Source organism: Dermacentor silvarum, chromosome 10, assembly GCF_013339745.2.
Source record: "Dermacentor silvarum isolate Dsil-2018 chromosome 10, BIME_Dsil_1.4, whole genome shotgun sequence".
NCBI classification, from domain to species: domain Eukaryota; kingdom Metazoa; phylum Arthropoda; class Arachnida; order Ixodida; family Ixodidae; genus Dermacentor; species Dermacentor silvarum.
In genome coordinates this window covers 136,875,259-136,882,171 of record NC_051163.1, presented here as the reverse complement: position 1 = coordinate 136,882,171, position 6,913 = coordinate 136,875,259, and the positions used below count along the sequence as shown (strand labels likewise).

General features: G+C 46.3%; 1 long non-coding RNA gene across 1 annotated transcript; it reads left to right on the top strand.

Annotated features, from left to right (window-relative positions):
* The first annotated feature begins 2,298 nt into the window (after positions 1 to 2,298).
* Positions 2,299 to 3,576, top strand: LOC125940966 (uncharacterized). Its single transcript, XR_007464120.1, has 2 exons — positions 2,299 to 2,438; positions 3,443 to 3,576. It is a non-coding gene; the product is annotated as an uncharacterized LOC125940966 (long non-coding RNA).
* Positions 3,577 to 6,913: the final 3,337 nt, after the last annotated feature.

Here is a 6,913-nt window from a genome sequence, read left to right as displayed (position 1 = left end):
AACAGAAAGACAAAACAGGCATCTCGTATCTCATTCAAGTCCAAGCGCTCATGTCCAAGCAACGCCACTGGAACTGATGGTAAAATTTAGTGCTTACCTTGGACACCTTAGCGAAGAAACTTGTAGGTTTCAGGGCTGGTCCTTGTCGCTTGTGGAACAGTGAGCGGTGGCTGGAACCGTCCTTGCACATAATGCCTTTTCGGGGCACTCAGCGGCCTCATAGGTTTATGCAATACCTCTTCTTGAGCAGGCAACGCGCTCCAAGAGCGCCGCGATACGAGTGATTGCCGTTGGAAGTTGCCACCGTTGGATTGCACGCGGGTGCTAGTGAGTGCCGGCACTTGCACAGACGAAAACACACGGACGTGAGTTGCATTTACCGCGACGAAAAAGTTTCTCCGATCCCTGCAGGCCGCAGTGTAGCACTGTCGTCTGCGCGCTGTGGTATGTGCGCTAAACATCCAAATAGGGCCTCAAAATTAGGACCACGTAGCGTCCACCTCCGCAAAGAGTAAATATTTCGTAAAGTGATTAACACGGTACATGAGATCAGCGTAATTATTGTCCAAGATGAGTGCTTCTCTGTAAGAGGGGAGAGGGGGGAGGGGGGTTGATGTGGAATAGTTTTTTTGAGGGTGTCGGGATCCTTCTGGGATTGTTGGGGGGGGGGGGGGGATTATAAATCACTGGAGTGGAACCATGGCGAGCCATGGCATCCTTCATTGCATGGCGGTCCACGTGAGTTCGCATGAACACCGGCTTAATGCACAAAATAATAATTCCTTTTTGGTAGGGCCACACTTGTCTGCTTCCCAACAATGCCGTAAAATTGCTATCGTGGTCACCGCTCATTGTTTTCAGCAACACTTGCGGACTGCGGCGCCGTAAATCTGTTTATTATCGCAGGCTCGTCCGAGAGACACGCCTGCCGGTTCCGAGACAGCAAACAGGGTGTCGCTGATCAGGAGAGTTTCTTCGAATAGTTACATCTACGACACGGAGACCAAAATAAAGGCCAAGGTATGCCACTTGAACCTCACCACGACGACTCATCCGCAGTCGCCAGACTTGCCCATTCGCGTATTTGTGACGACGTCAGATACAAGAGAATAACCGCTATTGCTCCATGTAGTTCGCGCGTGCCACGTGATGGCGAACCCTACCTCGTTAACATCACTCATCTATCTCGGAGCGCATGTCTTTTTCGACAAATGCGACCCCCGAGGTTCGATTTGTTTATTGCAGACTTAAAATCATCAGAATTACCTATTTATAAAAAAAGTGACCATAATGCGGCAAAAATAATTTCCGTAAGTAAACATCCACTGGTTTATTCACGACTGCAGATGAGGTTGCATAAATACTTATAATAATAATAAAAAGGAACATACACTGCAATGGATATATTGCGGATCCACACTCTGCCAGTGGACCGCATCGAAGGAATTATCACCGCTCGACTCTCTCGGAGAAGAGCAACCGGCAAAGCATATAATAATCAAACCGTGTACGTGGGCGCACGCAAGCAAACACGGTGCGTGTGCGCCCGTCAGACAAAACTCCTATGGGAGTTGTCTGAGTGCGCGTAAGCATTTCACCACTTGCCACGTAGCCCGGTGTTATTATCATAAATGTTACAAAACTTGATCCGACCAGTATGAATGACACCAACTGCTGCTGATGACGTTCCTATCATTAGAGGCCGATATCACCACGGCTCTGTCAGCTGGTATACCCCCCAGGTAAACTGAAATTGCGTCACGAGCGCCAGTTTCTCCGCTGGTGCTTGGTAGGCCGTGCTTCAGAGGAAAAAAAATATTCCTGCTTTTATGGCAACGGTTTTGCCGATGCGCGAGGGGGAGACGGCCATCCCGCTTGTCTGCAATGTGCTCGACTATAGTGTGCGGTTTTCTCGGCAGACGCAAGACGAAACTTGCACGAGTTCCGTTTGCTGATTCAGTCTGTATTAGCATAGAGAAAGAAATTCAACAAGAGGGGACACTCGGCAAAATCTCGCAACAGGAAACACGTCACCCTACGTCACGCTATACTTTTGACACCGAACGTTAGCTGCCGCGAGCATCGAAAAAAAAGAAAGTGAACTTAAGTTAACAGGCATTTATTTATTTTTTTAATTCTTTGCCGCGAAAGCTAAAACGTTTTGCGTATAAATGAACTTAAGCTTTGCGACTTATTTTCCTTGCCTTACCTAGCCACAGGTCAGTGACGCGCCAGATACATGCGTCATCCGTCAGACATTCCCCCGAAGCCAGCGAGGATGGCTGCGCGCGGGCGTTTGAGCGCTCGCGTGCGGTGACCCGTCTGTCTCATTCTTTTTTTCTTTTTTAAATGTAACCTGGTTTATTGGGCTCTCGGCGTATTCTTGCGTTCCTTCTGCACTGGGACAAGACACCACTGCACTATTGGACTACGGCAAGGTGAGAAATCTTGTTTCACAGTCTACGACGCAATTAGGCTTACGGCACGGGACCAAGACTTAAGACGCAGTTAGCGAAAAACAGCTCGACCATCCTGGCGCAGTTAATTTGAGTTAATGAATCGTGCTGAGACATGTTTTCGACGCTTCCTATGGGACTATTGTAACTTATTTCGGTTTTTGAGCCACACTGGCCGCACAGGGCGCCGTGTCGCAGTTAGCGAGAACTCAGCCGTGGTGTGTAGTCTAGTTCATCTTGCTAGGAGAAGTTTGTGCCGCTTTCTCTGACGCCAGACATTACTGAAAAGTAATTTCGTTACTTTCTGGGGTACTTTTGAGGCACGCTGGCGGCGCAGCGCGCTGTGACGCAGTTAGCGATAAGCAGCTCGGCCGTGGTGATAAAGTTTGGCGTGTAATGAATCTTAGAGGGACAAGTCTGACGTTCTTTGTGGCTCCGCAACAACATATACATTCTTTCGGTACTCACGCCTGTTGAAAACGCGATGGCCGATTGCCAAGAGTGATAACATGGGGTGTTCTGCTGGCGCCGGCAGAACGCGCGAACGACGAACATATCAGAAACTTGTAATTCGAAAATTACGTCTTCTAAAGGACTGAAAAAAGGCATTGCACCCACGCATTTCTCTTGAGGGCCTGTTGCGTCCGTCTCTATGTATGTAGCGTACCGTCGCGTCGCCCGAGGCCAAGTTTTGGAAACGCGAAGTCGCTCGTGTATTTGTGCTGCCAAAGTGCAGGAAATAATGCCCGGAAATGGGGGAACGCTTGGAAATCATATGTTTTCATATATGTTTGGGATGAGTCGGGTATTTTCTACGCCATGTATGTAAAAGCGAATTGCTTTTGTTTGTAATGCCGCCCATTCACCGCTTTCGCACATTTCGCCTCGCAGTATTCCTATGTCTAAATACCAAAATGACTCATGCTTGTAACATGCTGTTACGTGCTTGCAAATGTAGCATGCTTGTAATTTACTTTATTTTTCAGCTGGTGCCGTCCGGTGGAGCTTCATACAGGAACTACTGCCTTATCTGCTGGTGTCACAACGTTGGATGAACGCACAAAAAGCGCGGAACGAGCTTTTATATAGAGCAAAATAAATATTTCCTCATTGCACAAAAGGTCTTGCGTCTACTTCGTGAAATTGCACGTGGCACAGATTCGATGGGACTTTACGAGATCGTTCGCGATCATTTTTACTGAATAATAAACCGATTCTGCTCGAAGAGCAAAAAAAAAAAAGAAAAAAAAGGGAGGGGGGGCGCAGCCGGCGTGCTAGCTTGCGTTCAAAATGCGCGCGCTCAAAACCGAAACCGGAAGTGATCGACACCGACCGCTTGGCACGCTGCAGTCAATTCGGCCGTATTCGGCCGCTGGGCCCTACGGGAGTGTCCCCTCTTGTTGAATTCCTTTCTCTGTGGTATTAGTCTCAAAGCTGTGGTTTTCAGCCTCTCTCTCTCTCTCTTTTTTTTGTGCAATGACCATTTCCTTTTGCGTGAGTGGTTCATGTATTGAATAAACGCCAGCAGCGCATCTGTGTTTGCTAAAATTTTACCCTATTCCGTCATGATACGTGAGCCAGCATGCCATAGCGTGTGGCTTTTGCGTTTCGGCAGGAGAATAACAGGCAGTGAAATGTGCTTTATTTTTCAATTTTATTAGCAACTTTTATACAGCAAGAGATACAATACACAAAAGAATATTGCAGACCTGAGTATCTCGCATCTACAGTACAAACTGCACATACTACAGGCGCTTATACATAAAGCTTCTTACTATTTTTGAATATCAAAAGTCATGTTATTTAACTTCGCATGTGACAATACTACTGCAAATCGTTTGTCGCAGCACTCATCCGTGATTACTCAAGCAAAAAAAAAATATAATTAAGTGAGACCGGTTGAAAGACTGAAGGCAGCACATTTCGCATACCCAAACACAGACGAGGTGGAGTTGTCCCTGCTGGAGCTGTTATCTGAAAAAAAAAAAAATGGAAGTAACAAGTTTTACGCTTGCATACAATGCAATTGCAGGAACAAATTTCAGCTCTTTTTCCGCAAAACAGTGCTTTCAATTTATGTCCGTCAACTCTTATATTTTGTTGTGGCACTTATGTTAAAAATAATGTCACAAAAAATTTTACAATCCAAATTGTCATTTTTCAACTGCTACTATATTGAAGTAACAGGTTTGGTAATGTTGTTTTCTCAACAGCTGTCTGAAAACAGTGATCAGTTTCTTACAGGTAAACTATCTTGATCCTTGAATTTCTTATTCACTTGTGAATAAGGCACTGACGGATTAGTTTCTTCATTTTTTTGGTATACTCCTTGTCGTCTTAGCCCTGCAGAATGCCTATTACTGGAAGATGATCTTCAAGAAGTTGTAAGCCACTAGTCAACTGTCTATGAGCGTTTCATACTCTAGAAGAATTTGTGCTGCACAGGGGGAGCAATACTTAGCGGGAACGCCGGAGTGTGTGGCTCGCTAAGCCCCGACGTAAGCACCTTCGTACGATATTGCGCGCCTGCGCGACTTGACACGACGGCAAATTCGCTAGTTGTGAACAAAATCTGCTCGTCTGCTGAGTGCTCAGTTAACAACCGCGGACACATCGCACATCGCAGATGAATATGCGATAAGAAACAGACCAGCGGACGTGTTTTTTTTTTTTTTTTTGTGGCAAAACGTCATATTTCGCTGCACAACACAAAAATGCGCCCGGCGCCGCAGCGAACAACTTGAAGAAAATGGCGCTTGCAGGGCTTTCTGCACTAGCGCAGCGCTCCTTCATTTGGTTTCCACACGTTGTACAGATCTAGGGGACTTGCAATGCCTAACCAAGAACAGGAAAACACAATATGTTATCTAGCAAGCGCTGAAGCATCATCGGCAAAGATAAGTTATCAGTTTTTTTATTCCATAACGCGGATAGCAGCCACCGAGATATAACGAAAGGCAATTTCCGTCAGCGGGTCAGCTAGCAGTCACTCGTCTCAGGAGCTTCTGTCGATAGTTAGCTTTCATGTATTTACACATCATAGAGAAATATACCGCGTACGCAATACCCTTCCTTTCGTTTTAAGCAGGAGACACGGTCCGATTCGCGCCCGATCTTACGTGCGGCGAACCGGAACTCGCCGCACGTAAGATGGCATTCATCGCACGGGAAACCTGCATCTGACCCTGGCACGCGACGGCCCGGCCACTTGTTCTTCCTCCGACTATAGAGTAACATATACAAGGATAAGAGAGGACACTTCCATAGGCCCCTGCGGCTAATCTTAAAGTCCCTATATAAGAAAAGTACCGCCATCCTTTGATCAACGCCGCTTCTCTCTCTCCTGTATCTCCGATTGGACGATGATAGCGCGCGGTTTCACTTCTTTCTATATTTTTTCCCGCCTCAGAGCCATGCTGAAAGTCCTCTGCGCAGCCGCAGTCGCCGGCGGCGGGCGTGCGCCCGGCCTGAAAGCTTCAACGTGAACTTTTTAGGTGCGCCACCGTCGACTTGCTTGCGCAAGCAAAAAAAAAAAAAAAAAAAAAAAAAAAAAACAAGCGCTTTAGGAGAGGAGACGGCGAAGGAAAGAGTGAATGGCGATACTTTTCATTAGAGTGTACTAGACAATAGTAGAGTAGGTCGAACGGTGCTCTCCCGCTGAGGCTCCGCGTGTGAAAAAATAGTGCGAGGGCGCTGCGAGCGAACTGGATTGGGGCCGAGACGCGCTCCGCGGAATACTTAACGTACTGTCGCTGCGGGCGCCGAGGCTGATTGCGCATAGTACGCTCTTAAAATAGTGCGTTATTTCAACTGCAAATTTATGTTCACACCATTTTGCCAAACATATAAATTTCAGGCATGGATTATACAACGCGACGTCTTCAATTTTGCTGTTGTTGTCAAGCGCGTCGTCTGCTAGCGAGCGCGCGGACGCTGGCGGACGCCCAGTTTTTCTCGCAGAACGTCTGCGCAGCACATTGTTTTAGTTGCTTTGGTGCGCCCATGACTCTTGACGGCCGGTACCAAATGTATTTTTAGCCAGGTGAACTGCTGCTTTTACCACTGTCTTCTAAATGTAACTGGTACATCTACAACATGAAGCTACGTAAGAAGATTTTATTATTGATACCATGTCATTTTATGCACGCTTGTTGGTGGATATTTATCGGGGACAATGATCGAAGAAAACAATATCAGAATGAAATAAACCAGGCTTATTAACTGCATGGAGCGAAGAATGACCAATGTATTTCTAGGTAATTAAATCAAAGGGTACATAGACATATGTATTCACGATATATACGTAAGGGAAGAAGTAACAAATAGTCTAAATGCACTAATAGAAAAAGTGAGAACTCCCGACTGGAATAATTAAGCGCACTTGTTTGCAGTAACAAACACACTTATTCGTAAATACTGCACAGAAAAGAAAACTCCCATTCGCAGACATAATATGC